The sequence below is a fragment of the Schistocerca gregaria genome, chromosome 5 (genome assembly GCF_023897955.1).
Source record: "Schistocerca gregaria isolate iqSchGreg1 chromosome 5, iqSchGreg1.2, whole genome shotgun sequence".
In the NCBI taxonomy this organism is placed as follows: Eukaryota; Metazoa; Arthropoda; class Insecta; order Orthoptera; family Acrididae; genus Schistocerca; species Schistocerca gregaria.
This window is the reverse complement of record NC_064924.1, coordinates 249,851,152-249,866,486: the sequence shown is the minus strand read 5'-3', so window position 1 is coordinate 249,866,486 and position 15,335 is coordinate 249,851,152. Positions and strand designations below refer to the sequence as shown.

Genomic DNA, 15,335 nt, shown 5'->3' with positions numbered 1-15,335 from the left:
CACTCTCAACATCCTCCTGTAGCGTCACATTTCAAAGCTTTCATTTCCTCCTTGTACTGGTTCCTGACGCACACTTCCAAATAGCGTTGTCCCCCAGCACACATTTAAGTTTATTCTGTGCTAAGCTATTATTTGATAATATGTGCATTAAGACTGCTTTGCCTTAACAATCTGTTTCTATTATCTTCTTTACAGACATTGTGTGTTCAATAATAAAATACCGTGGAAACTGCGCGAGGTGACGAACTCGTATTCGGGGTTTAAATTTTTAGCTTGCCGTTCTGATTTAGGTTTCTCGTGGTGTATCTAAATCACTTGAGCCTGCACTGCTATTTTCCCTGAAGCAAGACCTTAACATCGAGCTTATTGATTTGTGGCAACGTGGTACACATAACGCCATCAAACGTTCGGCTAATTGAAAGTAGATATGTCTCACTATTTGCCATAGAGGACCATAGCGGATCAATAATCTCCCATTATTGAGAGAAATTAGATGCGCATTGATGTAAGACTTTGTCGACATTACGATCGCACGTTGATGCACACACTACTCGTAGGATGTATTTCCGGAGCGTTATTTCGTCACAAACACTACACAATTCAATATTTCAAGTGAAAGAACGGCATGTAAATCTGTAGAACCGCGTAGAACAGTGTTTAATCTGACGCGCAAATTCTCATCAGATCAAAAACTATTGCTTCAAAGAGCAGTTTACCCAAGAGGCTGCAACAGTTTACCTATCGAATGTGGTTTGATTTCCGTAAAACCCTGATGTAAGATATGTAGCTGAATCTTCATAGTCGTAATGTACGGAAGCATTACTTTGTTCAACAATGTGGGAATGAATTATTGCTGTGTTGACAATCCTGGAATATACTTATGGCAACCGGCACTGTGCATCCATCACTAATATTCCAGTTCTCTTGTGTGAAATTTCACACGTTGTTGTCTTGGCCTGGTATGCTGTAGTTTTGCACGTTTCAACCACTATCTTTAGCAAATCATTGCCGCCACTGTCGCTGGACGGAATAGGATATCGTCCCGCCGTGTGACTTCATCAGCAGTTCTCGACACTGCAAGAGATAGGGAAATGTCCTTTGCATATCTGGGCTACACGGCCTGTCTCGTGAAGAGCACTCTGAACTCGCTCATGCTATTATTGTCACTGACTGCATCCTGTTATACACTCTGAATTTCTGCAATTTCAAGTACAGTTCTAGCCGCTTGGTTTATTTCCTTGTAGACTTCAATTTTCCTTCAGTACAAAGATCCAGCGGTTCAAGTTTTGTTAATATCTGGTGAGCAGTTAATAATGTTACTGTAATAGTGTTTGTTTACTGCTGTACGTTGCAGCATTCTTTGTGTGCTTTTTGTTCATTCTCTCTCTTTATATTTGTGCTTGCGTGTTTGTACAGTGACAATGAAAGTGAAACACCCAGAACAGACTGTCAGATGACAGTGTAACTCCATATATGTACACAACATAGGTGGCTGTCTAAATGATCGAAGTTGTGATTATTTGTAACAGGTAGAACGGCCAGCAGAGATCATTAGTGCTGACCGTGTTTAGTGTTGTTTTGGAGGCCTGGTAGGTTTTATAAGGGGCGTGCACTGCACCAGATACTGAGTGATCACCTGAAGGGCACGGCGATGCAGCATACGCACGTGAGACATTGTTATCACCACCTTGTACTGAAAGGGGCCTCACTGTAGATTTCCATGTGGCCGGCTGTCGAATTGTCCAATATTCAAACATTTTTCGGCATTTCGATGAGTCAATGCTGAAATGTCGGACAGAACAGGCATGCTCATCGTCAAGGTTATGGTCCACCACATCTGACCTCCTTCGTTACAAGCTGCTTCACATTTTTGGTCAGGCGCTGTATGTGTATTTTCATGGGTGTATGGGTGTGAGTAATTAACTTACCTCTAAGGACAGGGGAGCCAACGGCCGTGCCGCAGTGGTAATACCGGTTCCCGTCAGATCACCGAAGTTAAGCGTTGTCGGGCTGGTCTATCACTTGGATGGGTGACCATCCGGTGCGCCGAGAGCTGTTGGCAAGCGAGGTGCACTCAGCCCTTGCAAGGCAAACTGAGGAGCTACTTGATTGAGAAGTAGCGGCTCCGATCTCGGAAACTGACATATGGCCGGGAGAGCGGTTTGCTGACCACATGCCCCTCCATATCCGCATCCAAAGTCGCCTGTGGATGAGGATGACACGGCGGCCGGTCGGTGCCATTGGGCCTTCATGGCCTGTTCGGAAGGAGTTAAGTTTAGTTAAGGAAAGGGGACAGCGTAGATAATATCGTTATTCTTCGATTTGTTATAAATATTTTGTTGTATATAGTGCACTTTCACATTCGACTTTCCGCTGCTGAGCAGTGGCTTGGACGAATTCCCGAAGAGCCCTTGAGCCGGCGAGCAGCACGTGCGACCTTCAATTAGAGCGGCTTAGCCGGCGCGCCTCTCAGCCCGCCGCATCTGTATGTTAAGCAGGCCGGCAACAGGTGCCGGCCATCCTCATTAGGGCGCGCTGCGTGTTTGTTTTGGTGGAGAGCCGCTGTCCGCGCCGTGTAACGGCTTGTAGCGCAAACTACAGGTCTCCAGGCTCCAGGAACGTATTGGCGACGGTTCTTCTTTGTCGCTCGCATTTACTTTGCTCTCGATGGATAAAGTACAGGCGCTTAATTAGGAGCTAAAAGAGTCACATTTACTCATCGGCAAGCTAGGCTACAGCGTAATATACGGAACCACACATATAATACCTCAAACAATCCTTAAAGTAGTAGATGTGGTTATTATTTAGCGGACGTATTCACCAGAGTTTATCAGTGTACAGATACGAATTAAGTAAGCATTCACCTCTTAGACACTTTGCTCTCTTCATCTGCAGCGTTATGGTGTGTGGCGAAGAGTACTTGCCGGCCGTTGTGGCCGAGCGGTTCTAGGCGCTTCAGTCTGGAACCGTGCGACCGCTACGGTCGCAGGTTCGAATCCTGCCTCGGGCATGGATGTGTGTGATGTCGTTAGGTTAGTTAGGTTTAATTAATTATAAGTTCTAGGGGACTGATGACCTCAGATGTTAAGTCCCATAGTGCTCAGAGCCATCTGAACCATTAAATTTGAAGAGTACTTTGTGTACCACTGCTGCTGTTAAAGCATTCTAAGAAAAAAAAAAATGCGGCGCAACACGAAGGAAATACACCAATGGCCCGGAATTTTTCAAGAGAAAGAGCACGTCAGTAACGTGTTGGTCCATCTTACACGACCATTTATTGGGATCGGCATTGACAGAGTTGTTGGATGTCTTCCTGAGGGATATCGTGCCCAATTCTGTCGAACTGGAGCATTAGATCGTCAAAATTCCAATGTGGTTGGGCGGCCACTGGCCATAACGCTCCGATTGTTCTCAATTGGAAGATATCAGCTCTTTACCTTGCTAGCCAAACTATGTATGGTCTGGCAAACACAAAGACAAACAGTACAAACTCTCGCCGTGTGTGGGCGGACATTAGCTTGCTGAAATGTAAACCCAGGATGGCTTCCTATAAAGGGCAACAAAAGGGCGCGTAGAATATCGACAACGTGCCGCTGTGCACTAATGGTACCGCAGAGGGGCCCTGCTACAAAACGAAATGGTATCTCAGATCGTCGGATCGTACTTCGAATGATAGTTAGACTGGTATACCATTACTGTCCTGGGCGTCCCAGACACGTCTAAGCTGGTCATCGGGCCCAGTTCGTAGCGAGACTCGTCACTGAAGACAGTTCTATTCCAGTCAATGAGACTCCAGTCCAAAGACGTGGGCTTACTTTTCAGCAAGACAAGCCCGCCCGCACACCGTGACTATTTCTATTGCTTGTCTCCATGCTTGCTAGCAAGGTCACCGGATCTCTCTTCAACTGAGAATGTTAGTGAGCCGACGGCTTTAACTTTGGCAAGCATGACACTCCGCTGGCCTCACTTACTACTTGGGCTGTCGAAATCGATCCTGACCATTGTCGGGAGCTAGGGTGTTTGGTCGAGGCGTGTGTTGTTGGTGTTTGGCGGGCCCTGGTACAGAGGGGCAGCTGGAGAGCATGCTGCAAATTGTTGGTTTTGGCAGGCTCCTATTGTCTGGTAAAGGCCTCGAGAAGATGCGAGTGGTTAAATCGGTCCAAGGCAAGCTTCGCCGGCCGTCCTAACCACTGACAGAGGCGAGTTGCGGGAAGAACGGCGGAAGCCGCGTGCAACCTGGTCAGCAAGCTCCCATCCTGGAAGTTACGACTACTTCACACCTAAATGGAATAAAGTCTTCTTTTCATTGTTACTTGTTATCGTAAGCCCGCGTCCGTGTAAATGTGGAATTAGACATTTCATATTAACGCGCCTCCGAGTGATTGTATGGGTGGTCATCGGTCAATGTTACTGAGAGTAATTTGTTGTTCCAGGCAATATTCCGTACAAGTGTACATGAATTCCCATATGTAAACTGAATTTATGACATTGATATTGTAACATAGTCTGCGTCGAAGGCAAGGAACCGGTTTATAGGTGAGTAATCCCTACTATTTGTATTTGCAGGCGCTGATATTTCACCTTGTTAATTGTCAAGTAATTTTAAGGGACGTTAAGCTTATAACTTGTATGTGTAGTCGCTTCCGCAACAACTTAATATAGCGTACATCCTAGACATTGTCATCTGTAGCCTTACTTGAGCAGATCGCTGTTCCCTTCTGATGCGTGCTGACAGGGTAGTTTTGGCAGCAGACGACGCGTTCCTGTTTCCAGTGCCCAGAGCAGTAAGGTGTTCTCTTTCTGCTGCGTCGTAGCACGACGTCTTGGTAGCCCGAAACCAAGCGCCTCTACTAGCTGCCTCGTTTTGGCTCAAGTGCAGTAAATTTGATCGTTTGATACGTGCCTCGGCGGAGTGTTGCCAGTTAATCCAGAACTCTTGACCTATTCAGTATTATGTATGAATTCAGCAAGCACATAACCTTTGAAGTGTGTTCTGCAAGCCCGAAGTTTCTTGCCATTAGACGTGTGTTTTAACTGTTCGTTCAAACCTAGCGCTGATTTTGCTAGTTCCAGTTCTAGAACTCTTTACTTATGAGTTTCAACTGCTGAGTTTTTCCCTATTTTATCCACAGTCATTAGTTAACCCCACTGATTGTAATACTTACCTGCTTGTTGTCTGTTATAGCCGCCTGATGTATTTGCCAGCTTATCTTGTATTTTGGAGGATTGTATATTTATTTAAGGATCATTTTCAATGTTTCTGCTGGTGTGTACCAGTTGGGAGTCGCAATTAAATTGCATTTCTTCGCATCCTCTCTTGTCTTTCGGGAGATTGTGAATTTTATTGTTTAAGGGCTTTTGTTAACGTTTGTAGATTGTTAAGAGCTTTCTAACAGCCCCAATCGGTGGCATCATTCACTATCCTTTCTGCGTATTGGGTGCGAGTTTTCTATGTGTTTAAGGTGTTTTCTATGCTTTGGAATTGTTAGCACCTTTAGAGACAGCCATTCGTAATTCATTTTACTGGTAAAACTCAGTTTGGCTTGCGGCCACATCTAGTTGCCATGACCTCTTACTTGTATTTTCGGACTGTATGTTACTGGTTTCAAGCCCCGTTCTTAATGGTATAGATAGTTAAAGTTTGTTATTAATGAATTATTGCGAGCATTGTTATTCATTTGAAAAGTTTTTTAATTGTAATCTTAATAATTGTTATTAACCAATTGTATTCCATGAAACAACAAATAACGAAATATGTGGGTCCACCTCTCATGTGTTTTTTCCTTAAAATTATCCCAACCCTTATTGTCAGGTATCAGTTACGAGCATTATGGGTAGGGCCCTCCAACCAGATCGGGATTTTGAAGATCGGACGTGGAAGTTGGACAGAATTTGGCACGATATTCATCAGGAAGACATCGAACAATTGTATCAATTAATGCCAAGAAGCTTGCATAAGGGCCAGAGGTGGAGCAACGCTTTACTGAGTTGCTCAATTTGTGTCACTCTTTCTCTTGAGTAAATCATTTCTTTGTGGTGCGTCGTTTTTCCCGTCTTAGGGTGTACATACGGGCAAAACAAAATTTGTTATTCATTGCAAGTCGTCCGTTGAATGTTTACGGTAGGAAATGGGCATCGTAGAAAGACAATTCGGCACACTGTAATCACTTGTCCAACAAGTTCAAATGGTTCAAATGGTTTTGAGCACTATGGGACCATCTGAGGTCATCAGCCCCCTAGAACGTAGAACTACTTAAACCTAACTAACCTAAGGATATCACGCACATACATGCCCGAGGCAGGATTTGAACCTGCGACCGCAGCTGTCTTGCAGTTATAGACTGAAGCGCCTAGAACCGCTCGGCCACAACGGCCGGCTGTCCAACAGTTATCTTCATTCAGCACTGTGCAGCTGTTCTGTCCATTTACAGCAGTGTGTACTTAGCACACTGGATTCCCATTGAGGAGGACGCCGGTTCAAATCCGCGTCCGGCATTCCTGAATTAGTTTTTCCGTGATCTCTAAAACGGTCCGGACAAATGCTGTGCTCTTTACATACGAATGGAAAGGGGACGGCAGATATCCTTCGCCATCCTTTCGTAACCCGAGCTTCTGCCTTGCCTCTAGTGACCTCAACGTCGACAGGAATTTGAGCTATAATCTTCATTGCAACACCTGTGGTCTAGCGGTAGCGTCTCTGATTAATAATCACACCGTTGTCGGTCCTGGATTGGAATCTCGCCACCGTTTAAATTTGGAATAAAAGTCAATTATGGCGTCCAAAGACCTCCGGCATAAGGAACATCCCTCATTCAGCCAACGGCTTTGTCAAAGAGAATGGAGGACTGGACAGAGTTTCAGGACATTCTCTTGCCCTAGGGGTGGAAAACTGCACCTAAAGGCGGAAAAATCAGGAATGATCAATGGCATGAGGATGCAGAACGCAAAGGAAACCATAGCATTAAAGACACGTAATGTGCATCCAAGAGCATTTCGTTTATCATTAAAAAAGGGTCATGATGATCTCTGCATCGGTAAAAGACTCCGGACTAGTCCCCCATACGGAACTCCCGGAGGAAATGCCCAATGGGGAGGTCACCATTAGAAAAAAGTTGAATAACCAACGAAGGATAACGTCCTGCGAGTCAGTGCGTGGAATGTCAAAAATTTGAACGTTGAAGGGAAGCTAGAAAATCTGAAAGAGGACATGAGAAGGCTCAATCTAGATACGGTGAAAGAGGTAGAGAAAGTATGGGAATAGTGAACGTGTAGCTTAGTATGCGAAGGGAGATATATAATAGTCATGGGTGAATGGAATGAGGTTGTAGGGGACAGAGTAGAGCAAAGAATTACTGGAGAATATGGGATTGGTACTAGGAATGATAAAACTGAAAGATTAGTTGAGTTCTGCCATAAACGTAAGCTAATAATAGCAAACTAAGTCAGATATTGGATTATAAGGCGTACCTAGGAGCTGATATAGACACACATCACAATTTACTAGTAATGAATAGCAGTCTGAAGAGTAAGAGATTAATCACGAACAATCAATGCTCAAAGAAATGGGATACTAAAGCACCAAGGAATGAAGTACGCTTGTAGTTCTCTGAAGCGAGAGATACTGCGATAAGAAATAGCTCGGCAGATAGTTCCGTGGTGGAGGGATGGCTACCTCTAAAAACAACGCTTGAGTTCGAAACGTAGGTAACAGAAAGATGTCTACGAAGAAACTGTAGGTAACATAAGAAATACTTCAGTTGTTCGATGACACAAGGAAGCACACAGATGTTAAGGGAAACTCAGGAGTACAGAAATACAAATCACTTAAGAATGAAATAAATATGAATTGCAAGGAAGTTGGAGCTGTGAAGTGCGAGTGCACGAATTGTGCTTCACCTTATACATACGAGCTGTCAAATTTTTTGGAACAATAAGTCAGTACTAAAAACGTTTCACGCATTCAGCAGCTATGGATGTGTCGTGTCAATGAAAAACGTTTCACGCATTCAGCAGCTATGGATGTGTCGTGTCAATGTTGACGTGCAAAAGAATACTATGTATGAAAATCCTAACTGATCAAATACTTTTCCGTGCTCTTGTATTATGAAAGCGGAATAGCACTTTTTAGGTTGTTGTGTGTGTGTGTGTGTGTGTGTGTGTTTGCACTTGTACGTGAAAGGGAGGGAGATGAATTTTTGAGGAGACGGAAAAGAATTAGGTATCGTGCTTGCTTGGTAAACGCCGTCATTTAACTATTGTGATACTCGGAAATATGTGTGTACCTGGTGTAGAAGTTTGAAACCGGAATTTGGTTGCAACAATTACACGGGTGTTGCCTGAAACTGATGAGTAATATTTTGCAGAAAATAATCGCCATTGCCATTTATAGATGGCAGGCAGGCTATGAACGCCTTAAAAAAAAAAAAAAATAAAAAAAAAAAAAAAAAAAGTTCTTCTTTTGAAGCGAACCAGCCAGCGAGCCGTTTTCGTACATTTTTATACGTATTGAACGGTTGTTCAGCGAGAGCGTGCCACCGTGAATGAAACAGATGATAATCAGACGGAGCCAATTCTCGAGAATAAACCGCATGCCCTAGTATTTCCCAACTAAACTCCTCCATCGTTTCCCTGACCCGTTTTGTTGTGTGTGATGGGGCGTTAACTTGGAGCAATATGACTTTGTGTTGCCTTTTCCCATATTCCAATCGTTTTCACGTAATGCTCGATTTCAATCGATCATTTGCTGTTGGTAGCGACCAGTGTTAATGATTTCACCAGATTTTAGCAGCTCATAATAGATGACATCCTTCTGGTCCCACCAAACACAGAGCAGTGGATGTTCATGGTTTGCCTGGATTCACCCATGATTCACGGCGCTTATATGTACATTTTTCATCGTCGGTCACTATTCAAAAGAAAAAGGACTTTCTTTTGTATTTGGCGAGCAGCATTTCAGAAGTGGTCTTTCGTATTGCTTGCTGTCTTTCATTCAGTTCAAGCGAAACCCATTTTCCCACTTTCTGCTCGTTTCCCATAGCTTTCAACCGAAGAGAAACAGCTCTATACGTCACATTCAATTGTTCCGTGAGTTCCTGTTGAGTATCATTTTTGTCCAACAAAGCCTGCAATTCGTCGTCTTCGAAGTTTATCGGTGGTTTCCCGCGCTCGTCGCTTCTCACGTCAATATCACCACTTTCGCATTCTTTTAACCACTGGAAACACTGCGTTTTCCCAAGACCATGATCGACGAAAGCTTCGACAAGAATTCGATACGATTTTGCAGCCGCTTTCTTCAAATGATAACAGAAAACCAATGCTGTCGGAAAATCGTAGTTCGTAGATACAAAACTCGGCATGTTTATGGGTTTTAAACAGATACCAGAGTATGGAACTTCGATTCAAATGGCTCTAAGCACTATGGGACTTAACATCAGTCCCCTAGACTTAGAACTACTTAAACCTAACTAACGTAAAGACATCAGAACATCCATGCCCGAGTCAGGGTTTGAGCCTGGGACCGTAGCAGCAGCGCGGTTCCTGACTGAAGCGCCTGGAACCGCTCGGTCACAACGGCCGGCATGGAACCTATGTGCGTTTATATTCGTCGTAAGCCGTTAAAGAAAGCAGATGGCACTGCAGACGTCGTTTTACGGGCCCTACACTGACGGCTAGCACCATCTATAGAGAAATTCCAGGTTCATGCATCTACACCTGGTATAATATATAACACACACAGATTACGATTTCGTTTTTTTCGAACACGAATTTGACATCTTAATCTTTCACTGTAGCCTCTTACTTGGAGTAAAATTAGCCTACACACACAACTTCCTGGAAGTTTAGCCTACACAGAATTTTAAAAACTTGTCACAAAAGTAGGCAGTAGAATATATGAAGATGAGCATTTTGAAGTACTCTAAATCATGCCCTAATGCATTTGCTGAAGACAGATGTACTGTTACTGAAATTGTTTAGTATTTTGGTCATCTTTACAAGAGATGAACGCTGATGAAGAAGATCACCGACAAGAAGCGTAGGAAAATTAGATTGATTTATAGAATGCCTTATAAAGGATTACTGCTTTTGATAGGCCGCGCAGTTAGAGGCGCCATGTCACGAATTGCACGGCCCGTCCCGCCGGAGGTTCGAGTCCTCCCTCTGGCATGGGTGTGTGAGTTGTCCTTAGTGTAAGTTACTTTAAGTAGTGTGTAAGTTTAGGGACCGATGACCTCGGCAGTTTGGTCTCTTAGGAATTCACACACATTTGAACGTTTTTCGGTGTTGATAGTACCGTACCAGTTGATACTTTAATTGTGTTTCGTCGGTAGCATATTGCAAATCACTCTTTTATTTACTGAATTGTGTGATTTCTTTTAAGGCTTCTCTGATAAACTGCTGTGAGCAGTGAGGTGAACTGTGGAGCAACAATATTGTGTCGATGTGGGTGACAAATGTCTGGCTGCATATAGAATGAGAGCAAGTATACCGTTAAATATTCTGCCATGGGCATCTGTTCTCGTATTCAGTTGTAATTCCAGTTTCAGACTCAGAGTCGAAAAGCGTCAGAGGTACTCCAACACGATGTGGGCGCCAGAGAAACTTTCCCGGCTTTTGGCGCAGTAATACCGCGATATTGCGCTAGATTAATCCAGCGGAAGTTCCGTGGGATTTATACGCGATGCCACCGCGCCTCGTATATACCTCCCAGTCTTCATCGCGAAAGACAGGAATCATCTCTCATGATCGACGAATACGTTGGTAACAAAATTTCTGCTCGCCATTAAAATTCTACGTGATAAAGGCAGTATGCAGTGAACATCAAACTGGCATATAGCGTACTACGTTCTTGGATACACTAATGATTAGCATTTCAACGAAGCGCCAGAAAGCAGGTAGGAGTAATGTTGTATAATTACTATACATAACGAGAGAGTATACTAAAAGCCGCCCACTGTTCAATGACTATATAAAATTGTTCGATAGATAGGTCGTTCGCCTTTTAGTAAGGCCGTTTCTTACCCGCGAACTTCTTATTAGACAAATATAGCGCGTAACATTGTCATTCAGCCACTGAGTGCCAAACGGTCTGAAGTTCCATACACATTAAGTGATGTTTTAGGCGTAGTTTTTTATACCAGCGAAAAATTGAGCGACACAAAGGTAAATTCAGATCGATCGATCAATGTTTACTCTTAAAGAGTTTCTTGTAACCCCCTCTTACAGGGTACGTGTGGAGTGGGGCGGGAGGGAGGTGGAGGGAGAGAGATGGTGGTGTGCACACTGTGGCGAAGTTTAACGCACTAAATAGCTGACTGAAAACACATTTATTCTCAAAGGTGAAGCATACTCCAGAACTAAATTTAAGACGGACTCTCTGGTCATTACGAAGACACTGTAATAACTTAATGTTCATCATTATTCAGGAAGGACTACGTAGACAGAGGAAAGAAATTACACACACACACACTAAACACACAGACTCAGCGTCACACAGTGATCGAATACAAACGAATACAAAGCCCAACATTTCATATAACTCAATAGTCAAAGCCGACTTGCGGTTTTCACTGATAAAAATCGTGAAATTTAATGAACACACAATGGATGAAGTTCATCGGGGCCGAATAAAGAACAAGTTTAGTTCCTTCCGAATCTAAGTAAAACGGTAGCTGAAGCACCACTCGCTAGACTCCGCATTGCTCCTAGAGACTCCTGTTTCAAAGCTGAACTAATTCCGATCCAAAATTGCCGTTGAAGCTTGCACGTAAGTAACGATTTATAATTACATGACCATGGAGCAGCAACTGACTTTGCGAATATTCAGCGCGCCGGTAACTTCTCTCCAAAATCCAAACTGCCTTGCTTCTAAGTACTTCTGAGTACTGAGACTGGACGAAGTCAGGGGGGCGAAACTGACCCGTCGTCAGTATGAATTGCCAGTGGTAGCAATCGTCTCATTCAATCAGAAGACAGGATGGGAAACATGTGGTTCCTTCATCTCAAAGGTTTCTACTCGATTCAGTGTCCAAAATTCCAACACGGCGTCCCCAGTCCGTCGGGTCGGGTCGATTTGCATCCCATCGCCGTCCAAGGAATCATTAGACATGTCTTGGCTGGTCATCGAGGCTCATTTCGAAGCAGGACGCATCAATGGAGACATTTCTACTCCAGTCAGTGAGATTCTAGGCTGAAGACGTGTCTCGAGAGGCCCCTACAGTGGTGGGATACCAACTTCACTGTCGTCCGCCATGTGGCCCGACATCCATGAGCGTCGCACTGGGGTGCCATATGTTTTCATACCAGGACCCCTTTGGTTGTCATCTGCGGCACCTTTACAGCAGAGCGGTACGCCGACGAATTTCTACGCCCTGTTTTGTTGCCCTTCATGGCAAACCATCCTGGACTTACAATTCGGTAAGGTAAGGTCCACCCGCCATGGGGCGAGAGTTTCTACTGCTTGTCTTTTGCTTCGCAAACCCTACCTTGGCCTGCAATGCCACCGGATCTCTTCCCAGTCGAGAATGTTTGGAGCGTTATTGGCATGACCCTCCAACGAACTCCAGATTTTGACGATCTGACGCGCCAATTGTAGAGAATTTCGCACGGCAGCCTACAGGAGAACGTCAAACAACTCTACCTATCAATGCCAATCAGAATAACTGCTTGCTTAAGGGTGTGAGATGAGCCAACGCGTTATTTACTTGCTGAACTTGTGAAAGTCTTTCTCATGAATAAATCATCCAATTTTTGCGAAATTTTTAATTATTTGCATATCTATTTAGGCACATCAGATCTACAGATTACGTTGCAGATGAGCTTTTCACAGGTTAGAGCAGCGTGGAGAGCTGCATGAGACTGGACTGAAGATCATCATACAAACAACACATCCTGGTGGTGTGTACAACGCACGCTAATAGGAGCTAGTGCTACACAAGCGCGCATCCATTTTATTCTTTTTACACTTATCGATAGACGTCTTATTTCAGCATGTAAGCAGTTTCGTAGTGATAGACGTACGGAGGCTTGCACGGCCAGTCTGAATTCAAATTTATTTTGGTAGTGGCCTAGTCACTTTAAACTAAAATTACTATTAAGACGGAGGCTTCCACGATCTGTGAATTGGGCCACTGGAACATTGGTTTTGGTTTGAGAATAACGCAGCCTAATATCCACAATGGTGTAATTCAATTTCCTTCATAATCATAAAATCGAAATTTCCATTCTGCGGACGGCCATTGTGGCCGAGCGGTTCTAAGTCCTTCAGTCCGGAACCGCGATACTGCTACTGTCGCAGGCTCATCGAGCATGGATGCGTGTGATGTCGTTAGGTTAGTTAGGTTTAAGTAGTTATAAGTTCTAGGGGACTGATGACCTCAGAAGTTAAGTCCCATAGTGCTCAGAGCCATTTGAACCATTTTTTGAACTATTTTGAAGCCGTTCTGCTATTTAAAATAACAAATTAACAAGTATTTACATACCTTAAACATAGTTCAGTGCTTCAGCAACCGTGAGTCGTTCAGAAATGAAGAAATTGAGCCTTCAGTTTCATGGTAAAATTTTGTTTGTTTGGGGCCAAACGTTGAACATGTCACAGAATAAAATAATTCTGTGACATGAACAACGTTTGGCCCTCAAAATAATTTAATTTTTGTTCTGAAGAAGATACCATTATTGACATCGGAACCTAGGTAAACTAGTAAAATTTCACCTTGCAACTGAAGGCTGAATTTCTCAGTTTCTGAACAAGTATTTAAATTGGTAATCAGGCAGAATTTTGTCTAGTACTGATACGGTCACCCAAGTGCATGCCGGAAAAGCATTCACCCATTATTTGCAATACGTAATACTCTGTAATATCACGCGAAGAATGTGTGCACGCTCAGGAGATGGTCCCCCCTTGTGTTACTGGCAGCTCTGTGAGGCCGCGAACGACTTAAAGATATTCGGCCATTACTGGTGGAGGTCCGTGTAGTAAGCATCAGATTATGTATCGGGGAGGGAGATGGGGCAGCGATGGCCCGGCTCGCACCTGTTCCCCGCGGCCTGCTTAACATACAAATGTGACGCCCTGTGACAGCCGGCGTGCCTGAGCGGCGCCGCGGCCCTCGTAATTAGGCCGGAGTGTGGCGCAATAGCCGTCCATTACCTCTCTTTTTCTAAGGAAACACACGTGTGCACCAGCACACGCTCACGCACACACACACACACACACACACACACACACACACACACACCGGCACAAATGCTAGCGTCCTTTGGGGAGGGGTGCCAACACGATAAAGCATGTTCTGTACATCTTTTGGCAGATTTCTTCGCAGGAGGTTTGGCCGTACTTACCGCACAGCATGAGCTTCGATGTCTACGGAGCAAGTAGCGTTCGTACTTAGTACATTTCACTTGGAGTGTCTTGGCTTCCCTCAATTTCCTGAGGTTTGTCGCTTCCACCTGTGGATCCACAAATTATGTCGGATTTGTTGTTGGTAGCAGATATCGTCAGGCTCTCAATTTTTTACTGGCTGGAATGTTTTCTACAGCCAGTCGCTATAAACCAGATCACATGGGCTAACCCTCAGGAACACAACTAGAAAGCATCATCTGTTAAACTAACACTTTACCTTATTTTTGTAATTTACTGCATTTCCAAGGCTGATACTGCTGCGAAACCTAGCTAAAATATGTAGGAATGAATACACTGGCTGACAAACAAGACTCACCCAGAAGACACGGTCGGATTTCAGTGTATCTTGTTGCACATAGCCGGCCTTCTGTGGCCGAGCGGTTCTAGGTGCTTCGGTTCGGAACCGCGCTGCTGCTACGGTCGCAGGTTCGAATCCTGCCTCGGGCATTGATGTGTGTCATGTCCTTAGGTTAGTTAGGTTTAAGTAGTTCTAAGTCTAGGGGACTGATGACCTCAGATGTTGAGTCCCATAGTGCTTAGAGGCATTTGAAACATTTCGTGCACATAAGAACAGTCGGTGCATATGTAAGTGAGTGTAGAAGATCCCTGTGGCAGGTGGAACGACCACCAGAGTGCAGTAGTGTTGTTGGTGTTTAGTGTTGTTACCAAGTTTGTTACGCTGTATAAGGGGCGTGATGTGTTCAGTTTGAAGAACGTGGATATGTCGCATACTCTTATGGGAGAGCGTTTTAGAAGCCGTCAAAGTTTTGAAGGGGCCTTATCGTGGGTTCTGTTTGGCCGGTTACTCGAGCTGTGCAATATCTAGATTTGTGGAGTATTCGGATGTGTCAGTGGCCCAGTGTTGGAGAGCATGCGAACGCCGGAGCCAGCGTACTGGTTGCCAAACTGCTGATCGACCTCATCGGACCACCACGAG

At 44.3% G+C, this 15,335-nt stretch overlaps 1 protein-coding gene and 1 pseudogene across 1 annotated transcript in view; one reads left to right on the top strand and one right to left on the bottom strand.

Annotated features, from left to right (window-relative positions):
* LOC126272046 (thrombospondin type-1 domain-containing protein 4) overlaps positions 1–15,335 on the bottom strand; it is a 2,052,781-nt gene that overhangs the window by 869,246 nt on the left and 1,168,200 nt on the right. The gene's annotated exons all lie outside the window — the stretch shown is intronic.
* LOC126274436 (5S ribosomal RNA) lies at positions 1,945–2,062 on the top strand (annotated as a pseudogene).